The sequence below is a fragment of the Megascapheus bottae genome, chromosome 17, assembly GCF_031878675.1.
Source record: "Megascapheus bottae isolate mThoBot1 chromosome 17, mThoBot2.hap1, whole genome shotgun sequence".
In the NCBI taxonomy this organism is placed as follows: Eukaryota; Metazoa; Chordata; class Mammalia; order Rodentia; family Geomyidae; genus Megascapheus; species Megascapheus bottae.
Genome location: NC_143525.1, coordinates 17026342 through 17047369, shown reverse-complemented (window position 1 = coordinate 17047369; position 21028 = coordinate 17026342). Strand labels below are relative to the sequence as shown.

The following is a 21028-nucleotide window of genomic DNA, read 5'->3' as shown; positions in this document are numbered from 1 at the left end:
CTGCACTACTTCTAGTTTTCTAGTGGTTAATTGGAAGTAAGAGTCTTATGGACTTTAGTGCCCCAGCTGGCTTGGAACCTTCATTCTCAGATCTCAGCCTCCTGAGTAGTAGGCGTGAGCCACCGTGCCTGGCACTTAGGCCTTTTTGATGTCTTTTTTCTTAAAACAATCTTAGTCCTAGGAACTGAATCTACAGCCCTTACCTTGTTCATGCTAGCAAGTACTCAACCTCTGAACTATCCCCAATCCTGATGTGTCTTTTTACTTGAGAATTCAACCAAAGGCACATACCATACTGAACAAGTTGACAGCAAGTTGTATTCAAGTTGTATGTAATTTCAACTTATTGGTGTTGTTTGGGATGTTTTCTGTTTTTTAGGTGCATGATGACTTTATCAAAGTATAAATTATATGAAATAGGATGTAAGTCATGAAAATGAGTAACATTCTGAATTTTACTGTCTAGGGCCAAAATTTTTCAAAGGTTTCAGAAAATTTTGTTGCACTGATTTATTGGTATAATAGAATAGTCTACCTGTAACATAAAGAGAAATATATATATATATGTATATATATATATTTTTTTTTTTGATGGGGCTTGAACTCCGCCTGGGCGCTGTCTCTGAGCTCTTCAGCTCAAGGCTACTGCTCTACCCTTTAGCCAAGCCTCACTTCCTGCTTTCTAGAGGCCAATTGGAGATAAGACTCTCTGATCCTTTAGTGCCTAGACTGGCTTTGAACCTTGATACTTAGATCTCAGCCTCCTGAGTAGCTAGGATTACAGGTGTGAACCACCGCTTGCTAAGAAAGAAATTTTTTTATAAGTGAAAAGAAGTTAATTTAAATCTAGCTGATTTTGTGCTATTGTGTATTGTTTTTATGCTTCTGTCATGGTAAGCCTGGTTATTGAAATAAAACGTTATTCTAGAACTAGTAGGGAAGTATAGTTTTTCTTTCTTAGCAAAGAAATTTGAAGGAAGAGTAAGTACATTACTAAGTAGTTTGCAAAGGTAGGAAGAGAAAAAGAAAAATGCCTGTTTTTGTATAACTTCTTACCCCTCAGACCATAGGTTTAAAATGAGCTCAGGAAGGAGTCATGGTACTGGGACAAAAGGATACTTTTGGATGAACTTGTGGCTGTTTATTCTGCATTATGGGTTATAATTCCTCAGTGAGGATATTGCCGTGTTGATGACAGGTTTCAAACCTTGCTACTCAATGAGAGGAGAGAGAGATTTGTCTCTGGTGGTGCCATCTAGTGGGACTGGTACTACCTCACGTGCTCTTCTGAGCCTCTCCTAACATTTTCTGTACTCTTTGATGTCCATAGAAGGAAGAGTCTAATGCTTCTGCAGATTCTTACATAGTGGATAAGACTTCTAATAGCTTCAGTCTTTGAACTTCCTAGCTATTGTAGGTCTTCTATCATTGCCTAGTTTTTTACACCAGTGAATTAGATATATTTCATAAAATTTAGGTTAAAACAAAATGGTAAACTATCACATTTATTCCTGGTATTTTAGTGACTTATTTATATGTAGGTTCTTAACTTACAAGTTTTAAATACTTACAGTACATTTATCTGTAATCAGTATAAAATACTTCGAAAGTCATTTACTTGGGAAGCCTTATGTGGTTTTGTTTCAAAGACTGATGATAGAGAAAAGATACCTAATGTGCACTGAGAAGCCTTTGGCAGACTTTTTTTTTTTGGCCAGTCCTGGGGTTTGAACTCAGAGCCTAGGCACTGTCCTTGGTCATATTTTGCTCAAGCTAGTACCTCTTTGGCAGATTCTTTTAGTTTAGCTTCATCCTTGTAGAAGAACTTGGAATTATCCTTATAGCAAATTTGAGGTAATAAGATTAAATTGAAATATGAACTCACTTTATATCACTGATATTTGAATTTTTTTTTGGTTGTTCATTTTTGTTGAGCTGTCTTCTTTAAGATCTCTGTTTCTTTTTTCTGGTACTAGGACTTGAACTCAGGGCCTTAATTACCCTCTGTTCCTAGCTGTCACTCTACCACTTGAGCCATATCTCTACTTTGGCTTTTTGCTGGTTAACTGGGGATGAGTCCATGGACTTATCTACGTAAGTCGGCTTTGAACCTTGATCCTCAGATTTTAGTCTCCTAGGTAGGATTATAAATGTGAGCCACTGGTGCCCAGCTAGAATCGTGTGTGTGTGTGTGTGTGTGTGTGTGTGTGTGTGTGTGTGTGTGTGTGTGTGTGTGTGTGATTTATGGGGCTTGAATTCTGGGCCTGGGTGTTGTCCCTAAGCTCTTCAGCTCAAGGTTAGTGCTGTACCACTTGGAACCACAGCACCACTTCTGATTTTTCTGATGGTTAATTGGAGATTTAAGAGTCTTACTGGCTTTGGTGCCCCGACCGGCTTTGAACCATGCTCCTCAGATCTCAGTCTCCTGAGTAGCTAGGATTACAGGTGTGAGCCACCAGTGCCCAGCTTGTTGTTACTTTTTAAAGAGATCAAAATGTATAATTTTGATATTGCAGATCTATTACTCAAAAGCCTAACTGGTGAGAATATATTTAGCACTAAAGATGTAGCCTAGGCCAGGAGTTTGTCCTAGTGGTTAAAGTGCTTGCCTAGCATGCATGAAGACCCGGGTTCGATTCCTCGGTACCATATATAGAAAAAAGCCGGAAGTGGTGCTGAGGCTCAAGTGGTAGAGCTCTAGCTTTGAGAAAGTCCAAGGACAGTGCTCAGGCCCTGAGCTCAAGCCCAGGACTGGCCAAAAAAAAAAAAAAAAAAAAAAAGATGTAGCCTAACATTTGCTAAGCCTAGGGTTTGATCTTGAGTATGTTGGTCAGCTTTTCATTACTGTAACAATACCTGAAAAATCAGCCTGAGGAATAAAAGATTCATTTTGGCTATTTTAGAAGTTTCATTCCATGGTTGCTTGACTGTTGTTTCTAGGCCTAAGGTAGAGTATCATGGTAGACAGAGTAAATGGTGGAGTACAATTACTAGGAAGCAAAGTGAGAGAAAACAAGAGAAGGAAGGGTTCAGGTATAAGATGCAGACCCCAAGAATATACTTGGATCTTTTAGATATGATCCCATCATTGGATCGAATCATATTCATAAAGCCTTGCCTCTGAACATGGCTACATGAGAGATCAGGCCCTCACCACATGAGCATTTGTGAAACCTTACAGAGCCAAACTATAATAGGTATCTAGCATGGCAGTTTTGTTTGTTTATTTTGTTAGTCCTGGGGCTTGAACTCAGGTCCTGGGCACTGCCTTTGGGCTTTCTCAAGGCTAGAGCTCTACCACTTGAGTCACAACACCACTTGCGGCTTTTTCTGTGAATGTGGTACCAAGGAATTAAACCCAGGGCTTTGGGTGTGCTAGGCAAGCACTCTACCACTAGGCCATAGTCCCAGCTTGCACTGCCAGTCTTAACAAATTTATAAGGCTTGTACATGATCAAATTAGGCTTTTTTTTTTTTCTTTGCTTGGTCGTCTGGCTTGAACTCTGGGCCTGGGTGCTGTCCCTAAGCTCTTTAGCTCATGGCTAGTGCTCTACCACTTGAGCCACAGGGTCACTTCTGGCTTTATGGTGGTTAATTGGTGATAAGAGTCTCACAGACTTTTGTGCCCAGTTGGCTTTGAACCATGATCCTTAGATTTCAGCCTCCTCAGTAGCTAGGATTACAAGTATGAGCCACAAGTGCCTAGCTGCAAATTTGACTTTTGAAAAGATAGTTAAAAAATGGATGCCTTTCAGTGGATTATAGTTGGAAGGTTTATAATCTACTCTAAGCTCTTGCATATAGTAGTGCCATTTTTATTATGTTTAAACATGTATAGTTAACCATGCTAGACAATAAGCATAAATGTCCAAAAGAATACTTACAAGAATGCTTTTTCCCCTTCTGCGGATGTGGTTTGACCCCAGCACTTTGTGCTTATTAGGCAGATCCACTTATGATATTCTGCCACTTTTTTCGTAGTAGTAGGGATTTTTTTTTGAGGGGGGGGGTCATGGGGCTTGAACTCTGGGCCTCGACACTGTCCCTGCGTTCTTCAGCTCAAGGCTACTGCTCCACCTCTTGAGCCATAACCCCACCTTCCCCTTTTCTAGTGATTAATTGGAGATAAGAGTCTCAAGGTCTTTAGTTCCCTGGACTGGCTTTGAACCATGATCCTCAGATATCAGCCTCCTGAATAGCTAGGATTGCATATGTGTGCCACCACGTCCGGTTTAGCCAGTGGGGATTTTTGTGTGCTACTACTAGGGCTTGAACTCAGAACCTGGGCAGTGTCACTTTGCTTTTTGCTTCTGAGCCACATCTCCATTTCTGTTTTTTTTTTTTTTGTTTTTTTTGATAGTTAATTGGAGATACAAGTTTCATGGATATTCTTGTCCCAGCTGGCTTCAGTGATTTTTAGATCTTAGGCACCTGAGTAGCTAGGTTTGTATAGCTAAGCCACCAGTGCTCAGCTCATGGTGATTATTTTGAGGTGAAATCTTGCTTTATGCCTGCGAAGGCATGGGCTATAATCTCCTATTTGAGCTTACCTTTGGTTCTGGTATGGCATGTTTATACCACTGTTTCCAGTCATTGTGCTTTTCCTGTAGCTTTAGATGGCAGGCTCTTGCCACCATAGTCAATCATTAGTTGAAATGGAGTCTGGTAAATGTTTATGCCTGTACTGGCCTTGAATTGCAATCCCCTTCTCTGCTCCCAGTTGGTTAGGATTATAGGCTTGAGACACTGCACCCAGCATTTTTTTTTTTTTTGGCCAGTCCTGGGGCTTGAACTCAGGGGCTGAGCACTGGCCTTGGGCTTTCTCAATTGTAGAACTCTACCACTTGAGCCATAGCACTACTTCCAGCTTTTTCTATGCATGTGATACCGACGAATGGAATCCAGGTCTTCGTGAATGCTAGGCAAGCACTCTACCACTAGGCCAAACTCCTGGTTCAATATATTGCTTTTTTGTTTCGTGGGTACTGAGTTTTGATCTCAGGGCTTGCTCCTTGCTAGGCAGATGCTGCATCTCTTTGAGTCCATACCTCTAGCCCATTTAATCAATGCATTCTAAGGAACTCTTTTACTATTACATTTACCTTCATGTTGTCTTTTTCCTTTTTGTTTACTTTGACATTTGATTCTCTGTCATTTCTCATACAATTATTAACCCAAGTCTTTATTTTTTATTTTATTTTATTTTTTTTGCCAGTCCTGGGCTTGAGCTCAGGGCCTGAGCACTGTCCTTGGACTTTCTCAAGGCTAGAGCTCTACCACTTGAGCCTCAGCACCACTTCCGGCTTTTTTCTATGTATGTGGTACCGAGGAATCGAACCCGGGTCTTCATGCATGCTAGGCAAGCACTTTAACCACTAGGCCAAACTCCCGGCCCCCCAAGTCTTTATTTTATTCATTGTTTGTCCTTTGGAGATAGGTCTTGCCATGTAGCCTCATGGCCTCAAATTCAAGAGTCTCCTGCTTTAGCCTGTACTGGAATTACAGCTGTGTACCACTGTGTCCAGCTTTTTAGGTGTCATTGTAGTTGTCCTGTTCTTCTTCCTCTTTTAATTTTACTTTAACACACATAAATAATAGTTTCATTCTGCTAATTTCATGGATGCATATAGTATAGTTTGAACAAACTTATTCCCTTGATTATATTCTCATGCTGTCTCTCCCTCTGCTGCTTCTTGAAACCGTTTTTGGTGGGTTTCATTATGCTGCCTTCATATGTATGCATGTAAACTATTTTGATTCTCTTCACCCTTCATCTTCTTCTCTTCCTTCTTGTTGATCTCCTAATGAACCTTCGTTCAACATTCATATCCCATTATCATCATCATATAATATCATCGTCATCATCACCATTACCATCGTATCATCATCATCATCATACTTACCATTATCCTAGGTCTAGATTCTACAAATGAGTGAAAACATGTAATAGAACTTTCTGAATTTGTCTCCATCAGCATAATCTCCAGTTCTATCCATTTTTCTTCAAATAAAGCAATTTCATTTTTCTCTGTGGTCAGTAATAGTCCATGATGAATGTATGTATGTAAGAACTTGTATATCTGTTTGTCTTTAATTCAGCCCTATATTGAGATTTGAACTCAGAGGTTTGAGCTTGTTTGGCTGGCTTATATTGGCTAGTGGTCTGCCACTTGGCTGCTTTTTTTTTTTAAAGTAGATCATGGGGCTTGAACTCAACGTAGTAGGTACTGACCTTGAGCTCTTCAGCTCAGGCTACCGCCCTACCCCTGGACCTGAGTGGTAGCCCAGAACTCTTTAGCTCAAGGCTACCACCCTACCCTTGAGCCAAGTCTCACTTCCTGTTGTTTTTTTTTTCTAGAGGTTAATTGGAGTTAAGGTCCTTTTGTGCTTTGAACCTTGATCCTCCAATCTCAACCTCCTGAGTAGCTAGGATTACAGGTGTGAGCCACCATGTGCCTACTTGGTTACTTTTGGAAAGGAATCTTGAAGACTTTTCTTCCTGGACTGTTGATTCTCTGTATCTCCTGAGTAGCTGGTGTTAACCATTGGCATCCGGCTTCATATCTTTTTTATCCATTCATTGGTTGTTGGCTGATTTCACAGTTTGACTGGTAGGAACAGAGCTGCAATAAACATGGGTATGCAGGTATCTTTGTGTGTGTGTGTGTGTGTGTGTGTGTGTGTGTGTGTGTGTGATGGTACTTGAACTCTGGGCCTGGGCATTGTCCCTGAGCTCTTCAGCTCAAGGCTACCACTCTACCCCTTGAGCCACAGTTCCACTATGTTTTTGTTTGCCTGTCCTGGGGCTTAAACTCAGGGTCTGGGCGCTGTCTTTGGACACTTTTTGCTCAAGGCTTGCACTCTGCCTCTTGAACCACTTCCTGGCTTTTTCCTGTGTTTGTGGTAATGAGGAATTGAATCCAAGGCTTTGTGCATGCTGGGTAAGCACTCTACCACTAGGCTATGCTCCCAACCCCATCAGGTATCTTTTTAATATGTTGATTCATATATTTTTTGGGTATATATCCAAGAATGGTAATGCAAAGTTGTAATATAGATCTGTGTTTAGGTTTTTTTTTTTGGTCCTTGTTGGTATTGGGCATGGAACACAGGATGTTGCACTTGCTAGGCAACTTGCTAGGTAGCACTGAGCTACATCTGAGCCCTGTTTTTAGTTTTTTGAGGAATTTCCATCACTGATTCTCACAGTGTTGGTACTAGTTTACATTTCCATCAACAATGTATGAGGGTTCCTTCTTCCTCTATATTCTCACTAGCATTTGTTTCTTTTTCCCTTTTTTTTTCTTTTTTTTTTTTTTTTTGCCAGTCCTGGGGCTTGAACCCAGGACCTGGGCACTGTTTTTGGACAGTTTTGCTCAAGGCTAGTGTTCTTCCGCTTGATCCACAGTGCTATTTCCAGCCATTTCTGTGCATGGGGTACTGAGGAATCCAAACCCAGGGCTTCGTGCATGCTAGACAAGCACTCTACCACTAGGCCACATCTCACAGCCCCCGTTTTGTTTATTTTCTTGATGATTGTCATTCTGACTCTGATGACAAGAGATCTTAGTGTATTGTTATTCATTCTCTCTCTCCTCTCTCTTTGTTTCTTCTTTATCTTCTCAAATCTTAGGACTTGAACTGAGTGTTCTCTCTGAGCTTTTGTGTTCATAGCTACCATTCTACCAGGTGAGTCACTTTGTTGTTGTTGTTGTGGATAACTGGAGCTAAGAGTACTTTGGACTTTGCTGCCTTGCTAGCTTTGAGCCATGAACCTCAGATCTCAGCTTCTTGAGTAGCTAGGGTTACAGGTTTGAGCTACTGACACCCAGCTTTGTAGGTGCTTGATGATAGCATTTTTTTTTTCTTTGAGACAGTCTCACTATAGCTCAGATAGATAAAGCTTGAACTCACATCTAGCCTAACCTAGGTTGGCCTCAAATTTGTGGTGGTACTCCTTAGTCTCCCAGATGCTAGGATCACAGTGTACATGATTATGCTAAGTAATTTCTAATTCCTCATCTGAGTCCAGGGGTGACTTGGTTTTAGTCTTATTCTTCCTCAAGTGGATCTCGAGCTGTCAGGTTTTTTTTTTTTGCATTTTTTTTATTGTAATTAGTAAAAGGGTTACATGATATTTGCCAGATAGAAGGTGCATTAATTCACATACATTGATACCCTTTCACATGTCTTGGTACCCATTTCCCTCCCCCATCTGTCAGTTCTTTTTATGGTAGCATTTTCTTGGTCCTGACTACTACTAGATATAAACAGGAATGGTTTAGCATCTGCTAAATCTTACTGTATTAATCATGGCTAAGCATCCTGTGCTGGGTTTGAAATCATGACCTGGTTCATGATAGATACCCTTACATCAGGTATCTACCCTGAGCCACATCCCCAGCTAACTAGACTTGGTTGTTGTTGTTGTTGCAAAGTTGCTGTCTTCCTTTCTCAGCCTCCCAAGTGCTTGGGTTCTAAATGTGGGGTACTAAGTCCTTATACAACTTTCTTAAGTTTCAGGCCCCTGCCCTTCTTTTTCCCCTTCCATATTCTCTCTCTCTCTCTCTTCTGCCCTTTCTTTCTTTTTCTCCCCCTCCCTCCCTCCCTCTCTCTCTCTCTCTCTCTCTCTCTCTCTCTCTCTCTCTCTCTCTCTCTCTCTCTCTCTCTCTCTCTTTCTGCCTTTCTTTTCTTTCTTTTTTTTGTGCCCATTCTGGAGCCTGAACTCAGGGCCTGAGTGTTGTCCCTGAACTTTTGTGCCCAAAGCTAGCACTACCATTTGAGCCACAACTATACTACTTCTGGCTTTTGGATGATTAATTGGAGATAAGAGCTTTATGGGCTTTTTTTGTCCTGACTGGCTTTCAACTTGATTTTCAGATCTAAGTCTCCTGAATAGCTAGGATTACAAGCATGAGCTATTGCTGCTCGGCTTCTTTCCTTGATTGTCCTCCTTTCCAGGGAACCTCTTTTATGGATTATAGAAGTCTGAGGAATCTAGAGCCTTTTCTCTGTTTGATTTATTAACTTTATCTGTTTTTCAGTGTTCTCACAACTAAGTCTGGCTCCTTGCTTTTTTTCTGCTTCCAGAACACAGTACCTCTTTATCTAAGATTTACTTTTTGTAGTTTCTTTTACCCTTATTTAGCCATGGACTGAAAATATTAGGTGGGAAATTCCAGAAATAAGTTGTGTGTGTGTGTGTGTGTGTGTGTGTGTGTGTGAGAGAGAGAGGGGGGGGGGAGAATGCTGGAGATCGATCTTAGCCTCCAGAGTAGCTAGGATTATAGGCATGAGCCAATGGTGCCCAGCAATCATAAGTCATGTTTTGAATTATATGCTGTGCAGCATGATGCTGTCTTGGCTAGCTTACTGTATCTTGTGCTAGATATAAATCATGCCCTTGTTCCTTGTGTCTGCACTGTATATGCTGTTGCTTATTAATTACTTAGTAGCCATCTTGATTATCGGATTGATTACTGGTCATATTGCAGGACTTTATTTTACTTAATAATGGCTCTAGAGTCTAAGAATAATGATGTGATGCTGGTAGTTGGGATTGCCCCATAGAAATTGTAAAATACTACTTTAAGTGTAAAAGTTCTCAACTTTTTTTGTGTATGGTTCTTGAACTCCAGGCCTGGGTGCTGTCCCTGAGCATTTCTGATCAAGGTTAGCACTCAACCACTTTGAGCTATGGCCCCAGTTCAGGTTTTCTGATGGTTAATTGGAGATAAGAATCTCACACTTTTCTGTGTGGGCTAGCTTTGAACCACAGTCCTCAGATCTTAGCTTCTTGAGTAGCTAGGACTATAGGCATGAGCCACCACTACTGGCAAAAGTTTTCAATTTAATAAGGAAAGAAAAAGTGAGTAAATTTTCTGTTTATGAAATTGAAAAGGAAAAACTGTTCTAGATTTGTGTTGTACTTGAAACTGAAAGAATAATAGTTCCTGTACTTACTAAGATGAAAGAGATAATACTTCTATATATGTATAGGAAAGTATATATATGGTATTTGGTAATATCTGTGGTTTTGGGTATCCATATGTAGTCCTGAAATGGATACTTATAGAAAAAAAGAGAGAGAACAATTCTGCTTGTATTGCAAGTTACATTGGAATGGAATAATTTAGCTTGATCCTAGTATCCACTTAGAAGTTAACTAGCAATATGACTTGGAAATTACTTCAGTTCTTTGGATACTTCCAATTTAAATTTTTTGTGTGGGTTTCTTTTATTGTTATTATTTTTTAAAGTGGTACTGGAGTTCAAACTCAAGGCCCCAAGCTTCCTAGGCAGGTATCCTATTGCTTGAGCACTTTTTGCTTTCATTAGTTTTTGAGATAGGTTCTCACTTTTTGCAAAACTTGGTTTCCTGTGTATCCTCCTAGACCTCTTATGAGATCTCCCTAACTTTTGCTGATCTGTCTTGAATTTTAGTGCTTCTGATCTCAGTCTCCTGAGTACCTGGAATTACAGGTATAGAGCACTAATTCTAGCTTATATATATATAGGTGATTTTTCTCCTTGTCCAGCCTGAACTGTGATTTTCTGTGTTTCTTATGTAGCTAGAATGGCTACATGGGCACACCACTGTGTCCAATTTTTTGTTTATTGGGAATATGGTTTCCCTAACTTTTTGCCCAAGTTCGCCTTCTGATTTCTACTTCCCGAGTATCTAGGATCACAGGCCTGAGCGACCATACTGGCTCTTAAGCTCAAGGCTGCCGCCCTTCCCCTTGAGCACAGGGCTACTTCTGGTTTTCTGGAGGTTAATTAGAGATGAGAGTCTCACAGACTTACATGCCATGCCAGATTTGCATGCCTTACATGCTGGGCTAGCTTTGAACCATGATCCTCATACCTCAGCCTTCTGTAGCTAGGATTACAGGTGTGAGTCACCAGCTCTCTGTATTCTTAATGAATCTTGACCTAATGGAAAGTCAGTAAATGGTGTTTTATTTGGCTTAGATCATACTCTTAAGCTTTAGAAGTATTACAAATTCTGGGGCCAGAAGTTTGGCCTACTGGTAGAGTGCTTGCCTGGCATGCATGAAGACCTGGGTTCTATTTCTCGGTACCACATACATAGAAAAAGCTGGAAGTGGTGCTGTGGCTCAAGTGATAGAGCTCTAGCCTCGGGAAACCCCAAGGGCAGTGCTCAGGCCTTGAGTTCAAGCCCAGGACTGGCAAAAAAAAAAAAAAAAAAGTCTTGCAGGTGGACTAATAATTTTTAAATTGTAGCTCTTTTTGTGAAAGTTAAAGACTTTTTTTTTTTTTTGGTCAGGCAGAAACCTTTATTAATCACTGTAATTAGAGAAGTAGATATATATGCCAGATAAGGCATGTATGTACACTGATGATTGCTTACAGATACTTTATTGAAGTGTAGTCAGTTCTCTTGCCAGTCTCTTCTGAGAAGCTCCTCTCCCAGTTCTGTAGATAATCAGATGACTGTTTTCCTAGTTAGATCTCTATATAAGGAAGCTGCAAGATCACACCTGAACTCTGGAAAGGTGACTACAGGTATTGTGTAGACCTGAGTTGTCAAAGTTAAAGATTTTTAAGCTATCATGTAACTTACTGAGTTTTATTTTAACTAAAGCACAGATTAATTTTAGGATGAAAACAGCAAATGACTATTCATATTTGCTCGCTCTTTCTCCTTCTTTCTTTCTTTTATTTTATTTTTTTGGTTGTGGGGCTTGGACTCTGGGCCTGGGTGTTGTCTCTGAGCTCTTCAGCTCAAAGCTACCACTCTACCCCCTGAGCCACAGCACCTTTTCTGGTGGTTAATTGTAGAGAAGAGTCTCACAGTCTTTAGTGCCCAGGCTGGCTCTGAACTGAGATCCTCAGATCTCAGCCTCCTGAGCAGCTAGGATTACAGGTGTGAGCCACGGAGCCAGATTCTTCTGTACTAAATCTATTAATTTTTCTGTTTTGCAGTGCTGGGGATTAAACCAAGGACCTTATGCACAATAGGCAAACACTTTACACAGAGCTGTATTCCTAGCCCTAGAATAATACAATTTCAAAGTTGACTTTGCCTTAAATATTTAGTTCTCTGAAGATAGGTGAAGTCCACATAAAGATAAGATATGACCTAGTGACTGATAACTTTGCTTCCAAAGAGGACAAACTTGTTACTTTTTTGTTTGTTTGTTTTTTAAAAAAATTTTTATTGTGATTAATAGAAGGGTTACATTATATTCACCAGATAGAAGGTGCACAACTTCACAAACATTGATACCCTTTCTCATGACATGGTCCCCATTTCCCTCCCACCCTCCCCCCAAAACTTGTTATTTTTATCACATAAACAACATGTAATTTTTACCTTGCCTGCTATGGATTGTGAATATTCAAATGAAATTGAAAGGAACATCTAATCACAGGAGATAATACTGCCTAGTTCAGGATATCTGTCATATTAATGAACTTTAGCAGCCACATTTAATATTCCTTTTTTTTTTTTTTTTTTGCCAGTCCTAGGCTTCAGCTCAGGGCTGAGCACTGTCCTTTGACTTTCTCAAGGATTGAGCTCTACCACTTGAGCCTCAGCACCACTTCTGGCTTTTTTCTGTGTATGTGGAACCTCGAGGAATTGAACCTGGGTCTTCATGCATGCTAGGCAAGCACTCTACCACTAGGCCAAACTCCCGGTCCCTCATATTCCAATTTTGCAGAACTTGCTAATATCAAACTAACTTGTCTAGTGTTTATTACAGAAACAATTGACCAGCTAGACTAAGATGCAAGCTAGACTAAGATGCAAACTATTCTACCAACTTCTTGTGAAAAGTCATTTGACCTACATGTATTTGGATGAATGAAAAATCATTTGACCCACCTATCTGGATAAGATGAAGAGACATAGTAACTATGTATCTTTTTTTTTTTTTTTTTTTGGTTGTGGGACTTGAACTGAGACCATGAATACTATCCCTAAGTTCTTTTGCTCAAGGCTAGAGCTCTACCATTTTGAGCCACAGTGCCATGTCTGGTTTTCCATCGCTCTGGAGGTTGGTTTGGAGTATTAGTCAGAAAGCAATTGAGATTACTGTGAATGAACAACAATAAGATACTACTATGAATGTCACAGAATATTAGTACTGGATGGCTTTTCTTTTTCTGTTGAAACAGTCTCATATAACCTATGCTGGTCTCAAACGTATAATCTTCTTGCTTCATCATTCTCTCCATTAATTGAAATATAAATAAATTATTTGTATCTGTATGTACTATATATACTATAAATATATGTAGCCTTATGTATATGCTTCTTTTTGTGCCATACAGTGAAACATAATTTGGTTAAATTAGCCTTTGGTTAAATTTTCCTTTGAAAGACATTTAGATTCACAACAGTGTTTTGTTAATATGTACAGGTTCTGTAGGCACCAGGAGTTTGGCCTAGTGGTAGAGTGCTTGCCTTGCATGCATGAAGACCTGGATTGGATTCCTCGGTACCACATACATAGAAAAAAAAGCTGGAAGTGGTGCCGAGGCTCAAGTGGTAGAGCTCTAGCCTTGAGAAAGTCCAAGGACAGTGCTCAGGCCCTGAGCTGAAGCCCAGGACTGGCAAAAAAAAAAAAAATAAATAAATAAAAATGTACAGGTTCTGTAGTTGAGCCTTGTACATAATGTTATGTCACACATATTCAGATATACTTATAGGCTAAATCTCTAGAAGTAGAATTGCTGGCACACAGGATATGTCTATCTAGCTATACTCCTCTCCACAGAGAAGAGGAATACAATGTTTTCTTTCATTAGTAACTGAGGGAGTCTGTAGATGTTAGGTCTTCTCACCTTATAAAATGTTAATGGGGGTGGGGGTGGGAGTTTGGCCTACTGGTAGAGTGCTTGTCTAGCATGCATGAAGACCCAGGTACGATTCCTTGGTACCACATATGTAGAAAAAAAATGCTGGAAGTGGTGTTGTGGCTCAAGTGGCAGAGCACTAGCCTTGAGAAAGCCCACGGACAGAGCTCAGGTCCAGAGTTCAAGGCCCAGGACTGGCAAAAAAAAAGAAAAATGTTAATGGGCCAGAATAAAGCTAAAGAAAGACCCTATTGAAAAATAAGTAAAGCAAAACAAACAATAACAACAACAACAAAAAACATGTGAAGCAGGGGCTGGGGGGCATGGCTCACTGGAAGAGTACTTGCCTGGTAGCATCTGTGAAGTACTGGGTTCAGATTTTCAATACTGAAAAAAAAAAATAGTGTGAAGCAAAAATTGACAGTTGAAGTTGAAGTAGACATCCATGATTAGAGTTGGAAGCAGCAAACTTTTCTCTCAGTAATTGCTAGAACAGCAGGAAAAAGAAATCTGTAAGGTTCACCATGCTGGTGGTCGTACCTTTAATCATAGCTACTCTGGAGGCTGAGGTCTGAGGATCACAGTTCAAAGCCAATCCAGGCAATAAAGTCTATGAGACTGTTACTTCTAATTAACCAGGAAAAGCTTGGACTGAAGCTGTGGCTGAAGTGATAGCCTCGAGTACAAAAGCTCAGGGGCTTTACCCAGGCCCGGAGTTTAAGCCCTAGTACTGGCCAAAATAAACAAACAAATAAGAAGATAAATCAGTAAGGATATAGAAAACTTGGGCAATGTTCTCAGTGTTCTGAATGGACTGTACCTAATTGACATTTTGAATGTTCTGCGCATGTTCATTCCACATAGAACATTCACCAAAATGCACATTGCTGGGCTATAAGAATAATTTCAACAAAGGGTGGAACTGACTAGAAACTATTTTGAATACAATAGAAATTAATCAGAAATTGAGAAGCAGAAGTTACCCAAAAAACCTCTATTGGAGTGAAATAACATTTCCAAATAGCCTTTGGGACAAAGAAGTACTTAAAAGAGAGTTTAAAGGTATTGAATGAAGACATAGTATGTTGGCTGGGAGTTTGGCCTAGTGGTAGAGTGCCTAGCATGCACGAAGACCCAGGTTCAATTCCTCGGTACCACATACATAGAAAAAAGCCGGAAGTGGCGCGGAGGCTCAAGTGGTAGAGCTCTAGCCTTGAGAAAGTCCAAGGACAGTGCTCAGGCCCTGGAGCCCAAGCCCAGGACTAGCCAAAAAAAAAAAAAAGAAAACATAGTATGTTGAAATTTTTTGGGTTTGCTTTAGAGTGAGTCTTACAGCTTCAAAACAAAGGAAATCAATGACTCAAGATTCTGACTGGAGGCTGGGAGTTTGGCCTAGTGGTAGAGTGTTTGCCAAGCATGTACAAAGACCCTGGTTCAAGTCCTGGTACCATATACATAGAAAAGCCGGGAGAGGTACTATGGCTCAAGTGGCAGAGCACTAGCCTTGAGGGAAAAAAACCAAGGACAGTGCTCAGGCCCTGAGTTCAAGCCTCAGGACTGGCAAAAAAAAAAAAAAAAGATTCTGACTGAAGAATGGGGGGGGGGCGGAGAACAATCCTAACAGAAGGAAAAAAAAATATTAGAGTTGAAATAAATTAGAAAATAAATCTAAATAGCACTATAGTTATTAAGCTGCATTTGTAACCGTTTTCCCACAAAGAAAAATTCAGACTGTTGCTGATTGAATTGTATTAGACATTTAAGGAAGAAGAAATACCACAGATTTCAGTGGTATTTCAGTGAGTTTAGTCCTATTGTTATACCAAACAAGACAAAACGAGTAGGAAAAAAGAAAACTACAGTTTAGTAACCTTTATGCATATACATGTACAAAAATCACTAACAAAAATCAGGCGCTGGTGTCTTACGCCTGTAATCTTAGCTACACAGGAGGCTGAGGTCTGAGGTTTGTGGTTCAAAGCTACTCCAGGCATGAAAGTCCGAGTAAGACTCTTGTCTCCAGTTAACCACCAAAAGCCAGAAGTAGAGATATAGTAGCACCAGCCTTGAGGGAGAGGGTGAAGGAGTTGGAGAGGATGTGTACATGCCAGTCCAGGTGCTTGAACTCTAGGACCTGGGCACTGTCTGTGAGTTTCTTTTGCTCAAGACTAGTTAGAACTCCACAACATAAGCCACAACTTCAATTATGGCTTTTTTTTCCCCCTGGAGATTATTGGAGATAAGAGTGTCATGGAGGGCTGGGAGTTTGGCCTAGTGGTCGAGTGCTTGCCTAGCATGCACAAAGATCTGGATTTGGTTCCTTGGTACCACATGCATAGAAAAAGCCAGAAGTGGTGCTGTGGCTCAAGTGGTAGAGCTCTAGCCTTGAGAAAACCCAAGGACAGTGCTCAGGCCACAGAACTGGCAAAAAAAAAAAAAAAAAATCATGGAGTTTCCTGCCCAGGCTAGTGGTCTCAAATATGATCCTCAGGTCTCAGCCTCTGGAGTAGCTAGATTACAGGGGCAAGCCAGTGACACCTGACGCGTAAGATAGTTTTGAAAGTTCAAAAATGCTTATTTTTGCTTGTAAGCAGGCAACAGGCAAAAATATTCTAGGACAGGGAGTATATCTCAGTTTTTTTTGCTAATTAAATTTAATCTACTAATTTAAAATAGTGTGAGATGCTGTACTTTTTGTTAGACTGTAGAGATTTTTCTTAAGATTTTTCACTGATATACAATGTATGTCACTGTATATTTTAGGTTTTTTTTTAAATCATTTGCAATTGCTAATAGAAATAGGTGGTGTAGTTCTTTCATCTCTATTCAACATTCATGCCATTTCCTTTTGAAAAGGAGGGATATTTGGTGATAAAGTGGATAGTTAAAATGTATCACATTGTTTTATTACTATCCTAAAGCAAAAATGCTTCATAATGGTAACATTAAAGACAATTCATGCTAAGATATAGCTCAGTGGTAATCTGTTTGCCTAGCAAGCTCAAGGCTACATCTCCAGCACATCACCCCCTGAAAAGATAATTCATGAACTGAGTAACTTCAAAATGTCGACATAGAAATATTCAAGTTGTTATTGTAGTTATGTAAATAAAGCTCTTGTTTTCATTTTAAAACAATTTTCTTCATTCAGTTTTATTATTGAACTCTAAGAATAAGTCTTTTGTTGATTCATGTCACTAGGAATGCATGATTTGATTTGATTTCTTCTTCAGTTTCACTTATTTTCTTTGCAATTTTACAAGACATTTCACTGACACTCCCTGGTACAGTGTGCTGATTATAGTTTTAAAGCTTGCTTTAAGGATACAATGAGAGAAATACATAGTACAATGTTAATAGGTATACAAATTATTCCTGATGTGAAACTTAGTAACTGAAAAAAACAGCTTTTTTGAGATACAGTTTGTAATACATATATTACATCTATAAAATAATATAATTAGACTATGGTATCCAGTGTTTTTTAGTATGTTGTCAAGTAAGTATATAACATTAGCATGGTTTTAGAACATTTTCAGTACCTTAAGAAGAAATCCCATGCCCTTTCACATTCAGTCCTTTTACCTTTCACTCACTCTCACTCCTACTGTTATCTTCCATCAAGCAACCACTAATGTATTTTCTGTGTGTTCTGGATTTTCATAGAAATGGAGATATTTGCTATATAATCTATTCTAACTATTTTAACTTCAGCAAAATGTTTTCAAGGTTTATCAGTGGCTGTCTCTATACTCAGTTTAATTGGATTTATAGTGAATAGTATACCACTATGGATATTTCATTTCATATATTCTTTTTGAGTCAGTAATCCTCTGTTTTTCAGCCATGTAGCTTTTTTTTTCTTTCTCCTCGTCCTGGGGCTTGAACTCAATGCCTGGGCACTGTCCCTGAGTTTCTTTTGCTCAAAGCTAGCACTCTACCACTTGAACCACAGCATCACTTCTGGCTTTTTCTGTGTATGTGGTACCAAGGAATTGACCCTGGTTTTTGTGCATGCTAGGTGTCTGTGAAGGGGTGGCATACATACTTATTGAACATTGCTGGCTGAAGTGTGGTCTAGTTGATACAGTCTTCACTTTTGTAAAGAATTCCAGAGAAGTTGTTAGCTCTGTCATCATTGGTCAGGAAAAACAAGTCTTTGTTGCCTGGTGGGTGGTCTGACCTAAGGAAGCTCTTCTCTAGGGGTAGTTCTTTTTTTTCTTTTTTTTTTTTTTGCCAGTCCTGGGCTTGAGCTCAGGGCCTGAGCACTGTCCTTGGACTTTTCTCAAGGCTAGAGCTCTACCACTTGAGCCTCAGCACCACTTCTGGCTTTTTTCTATGTATGTGGTACCGAGGAATCGAACCCGGGTCTTCATGCATGCTAGGCAAGCACTTTAACCACTAGGCCAAACTCCCGGCCCCATCTAGGGGTAGTTCTTGTCCTGTAAAAATGTTACTGATCAGTCACAAGTGCTGTCATTCCCTAGTTCTAAAGTCAATGCCCAGCAAATGACTTAAAGATACATAGAGAATAGAAGCAAGCTTTTCTCCTGCTTTTAGTTTGTTCAGGTACCCATCAAAAGCAGCTTTTAACTATCTCTTACAATCAGATAGCCCTTTTACTGTGTGTATATGTGTGTGTGTATGTATTTTAATACTGGGGCTTGAACTCAAGGCCTCACACTTTTTTTTTTTTTTTTTTTTTTGCCAATCCTGGGGCTTAAACGCAGGGCCTGAGCACTGTCCTTGGGCTTTCTCAAGGTTAGGCCTCTACCATTTGAACCACAGCACCACTTCTGGCTTTTTCTATGATGTTGTACTGAGGAATCAGACTGTGGTCATTGTGCATGCTAGGCAAGCACCTACTACTAGGCCAAACTCCTGGCCCATGCCTCATACTCTTGCAGAGGTGTTTTTTTTTTTTCTGAGAATTGGTATCTAATAACAGCATATTACTAATTTATTAGACATGGAGTCTTAGAGACTTTTGTACCTGGGCTGGCTTCAAACCTTCATCCTCAGAGCTTGGCCTCCTCAGTGGCCTCCTGAGCTAGGCTTCCCAAGTGCTGAGAATACAGGTGTTATGCCACCATACCTGCCCTTTCAAAATTTATTTTTCATTTATTGATTACTTGATTATAGTGCTGAGGATTGAGCTCATGACGTTCTTCATTATCCATGCCAGGCAAGTGTTTGATTGTTTGTTTTGATTTTTGCCATTCCTGGGGCTTGAACTCAGCTACTATCCTTGGGCTTTCTCACAGCTAGAGCTCTACCACCTGAACCACATCACCACTTCAGTTTTTTCTATGTATGCTAGGTAAGCACTCTAGGATTAGGCCAAATGTTCAGGCCCTAGCTCCTGGGTTTGTTACTGTTACATTTGTTTTGGGGCAGGTAGAGATGGAGGGTATGTGGGTATGTGTGTTAGCACCTAGCTGTGTTATTTTAATGACATCCATTTCACCCTATCCCTGCCTCTTAGTTTGAGCCTCTGATCCTAAGAGGGCTACACCTCTCTGTATGCCAATATTCATCCTAGGGTGACCATAGTGTAGATAGGACTCTATTTCTGAACCATATCCATCTGTTACATACCACTAACATCTAGTTGCTCTTCCTGCCCCCCCCCCCCCAACAATTTCCTGGGCAAATTCCATGATCTAATCCAATATAGTTTCTCTGAAAGGTTTCTGCATCTTTTTTGTTGTTTTTGTTATTGTCTGTTAATGGGGCTTGAATTCAGGGTTTAGGTGCTGTCCTTGAACTCCTTTTTTGCTCAAAGCTGGCTAGCAGCTAGCCTTCTGCCACTTCTGGTTTTGTGGTGGGTAACTGGAGGTAGAGTTGCTGACTCAGCTGGCTTTAAACCATGATTCTCAGATCTCAACATTATAGGCCTGAGCCACCAGTACTCAGCCAACTATTTTTTTTTTTTTTTGTCAGTCCTGGGGCTTAAACTCAGGCCTTGAGCACTGTCTTTTGGCTTTCTCCAGGCCAGAGCTCTACCACTGGAGCCTCAGTACCAGTTCTGACTTTTTTCTATGTATGTGGTACCGAGGTATTGAACCTGTATCTTCATGCATGCTAGGCAAGTACTCAACCACTAGGCGAAGCTCCCAGCCTAAGCTGATTATTCTTAAGAATCCTTTTTTGTGGAGCGGGGGAAGGAGGGGAAGAGTGGTCAGTCATGGGACTTGAATTCAGCCTGGGCCCTGTCCTTGAGCTCTTTTACTCAAGGCTAGCACTCTACCACTGCAAGTCACAGCTCCACTTCCAGTTTTTTTTTTTTTTTTTTTTGTGGTTAATTGGAAGCAAGAATATCCTGGAGACTCTCTTGCCTGTGCTGACTTCAAACAGTGATCCTCAGATCTCAGCTTCCTTCGTAGCTAGGATTACTGGCACAAGCCACCAGCACCCAGCTTTTAATAATACACTTAAATTTGTATTGCAAATGAAGTTTCTTCTCTTAGGCTCAAAATACTAGTCAGGATTTTGAAGGCCTGAGACAATAGCAAGCTATTTCTGTGAGTAAAGTCCTCTTGGCTTCTTTTCCTATTGTGGAACTACTTCTTTGGGGGAAGGCATCCCTATTGGTTTGTTGTGTTCTCTTTGCCATGACTATAGTAGAGCTTCTGTCCCACAGTAGGGACTTGTTAGAAAAAGGCCCCTCCTTGCTTTTGATGGCATGCTGAATATTTGGATGTGGGGGAAGGGAACCCTGTGTTGCTGGACAGAGCAGTTTGAAGCCAGGCTAAGGAGGAAGGAGAGAAGGTAGTAGTCTTGGTTTGAATGCTACAGGCTTTTCCCTCCACTACTACCTCCTCCCCCTCCTCCTCCTCCTCTTCCTCCTCCTCCTCCTCCTCCTCCTCCTCCTCCTCCTCCTCCTCCTCCTCTTCCTCCTCCTCTTACTCCTCCTGTGGTGCTGCTGCTTTTTCTTCTTTTTTGTCTCCTCCTCTTCTTCCTCCTCCTTCTCCTTCAACAACTACTACTATTTCTTCTTCTTCTTCTTCTTCTTCTTCTTCTTCTTCTTCTTCTTCTTCTTCTTCTTCTTCTTCTCCTCCTCCTCCTCCTCCTCCTCCTCCTCCTCCTCCTCCTCCTCCTCCTCCTGCTCCTGCTGCTGCTACTGCTGCTGCTTCCTCCTCCTCCTCCTTCTCCTCCTCCTCCTCTTCCTCCACCATCACCACCACCACTTCCACCTTCA

The 21028-nt window shown here is 40.5% G+C and overlaps 1 protein-coding gene across 3 annotated transcripts in view; it reads left to right on the top strand.

Annotated features, from left to right (window-relative positions):
* Nucleotides 1-21028, top strand: part of Tlk2 (tousled like kinase 2) — a 107294-nt gene that overhangs the window by 6674 nt on the left and 79592 nt on the right. The gene's annotated exons all lie outside the window — the stretch shown is intronic.